We start from the raw sequence: 1757 nt of genomic DNA on the forward strand, positions 1-1757 counted from the left end.
TTTGAAAGAGATCGAAAGAGGTGGAAATCCTTTGGTGCCAAATCAGGAGAATACGGCAGGTGTGGCAACACTTCTCAGCCATGCGTTTGAATGACTTCCTTGGTCATATTGGCGATATGAGGGCGGGCGTAGTCGTGCAGCAGAAGAACTCCATGCTGCCGAATAGGTCTTTTCTCTTGAATAGCCGTGTTGAGTCGTTCCATCAGTTGAACATAGAGTTTCACGTTGACCGTTTGGTTCCGTTCAAGCAATTCGTAATGGATAATCCCTTCCCAGTCCCACCATACGCACAACATCGTTTTACACGGACGAAGATCTTGTTTCACGCGCATGGTGTCACTTGGTTACCGGTGCAAAGCCATTCCTTACGCTTCATATTGATGTGCAGGCACCATTTTTCGTTGCCAGTAATGATTCGGTAAAGAAATCGTTGCTTGTGTCCATGAGTTGAGCGGTGACGAGCAAGCAAACCAGCGGAGATTGTGGCTCGTTGATTTTTGTTGTTGTTACTTAAAGCATGCGGAACCCATGCTCCGTACTTCTGAACCTTTCCCATCGAGTAAAGATGCTTCTCTAAAGCAGTGTGAGAGAGCATTCCATTTTCCATGCCAGTCCCCTTGTCGTTTGACGAGAGTTTTCGTACAAAAGTTGGTTTAATCGCTCTTCATCGAACTCAACTCCACGGCCAGAACGAAGTGCGTCTTTGAGGTCAAAATTTCCATTTTTGAACTTGGCATACCAATCATGAGCGGTTCTTTCAGCCATGGCACCCTCTCCCTCTCCATACACAGCACAAATGTCGCGAGCAGCTTTTGCGGCCTTAGAACCTTAAATAAAAGTAAAAAGAAGGAAGTGCCGAAAATGCTCGTTTTTCTTAACTTAACATTCCATTTTAATGATCTGAAAACAAACAAAAATTAACTAAAATTAAGTAGAAAAAAAAACAAAATAGATTCTAAAATGATTCAAAAATAGAATTCTCGAAAAAAAAATAGATTCCAAAATTTAAAAGCGCAATAAATTCCAAATTTAAAAAAAAACGGGCGGGAACTTAGTTGCCAACCCAATATATATTTTCACACACACATACACACCCGCGTGACACCCGCGATAGTCGAGGGATTACTGTATGAGTGTGTGTGTGTGTGTGTGTGTGTGTGTGTGTGTGTGTGTGTGTGTGTGTGTGTGTGTATGCATGTATGTATGTATGGATGGATGGATGGATAAGTATGTACATTGATACGGCCGCTGTTTTTGGAGGTGGAGCTTTTCAAGCATCATCTTGGGTATAGGATCGTTTCCAGCATCAACCCATCCTTGAAGAAATACTTGACTAACGTTTCCTCATTTTTTTAACTAATTCTTTCATTACAGAATATATTCCCATCCGCCTAACGCTGTTTAATGGCCTGTTTGAGACCCCATCTGGTGACTTCATCAAACTTATATTTCGTGGCTCTGTTACATGTTGCATTTACTGTGCCATGACAAATATAAGAAAAATAGACACTTGAGCAAAATCCGGGTAATGGCCTCGTGGTCCTGTATTTCGTTATTGACAAAAAATTGAATGATGAGCATAAAGTGAATAAAACTTCTTAGGGTTTTGCCATGACGGATCTGAAGATATGATAAAGAACCAGGCAGCTAACGGTTCCGACGAATTTTCAGATAACTCATTCATTAATTAATTATTTGATTAATTATTCATCTACTTTAAAAAAAACTATTAAAGTGTAGGAAACTGTATTCAACTT

This window comes from Octopus bimaculoides, chromosome 2 (genome assembly GCF_046866305.1).
Source record: "Octopus bimaculoides isolate indiv1 chromosome 2, ASM4686630v1, whole genome shotgun sequence".
Lineage (NCBI taxonomy): Eukaryota > Metazoa > Mollusca > Cephalopoda > Octopoda > Octopodidae > Octopus > Octopus bimaculoides.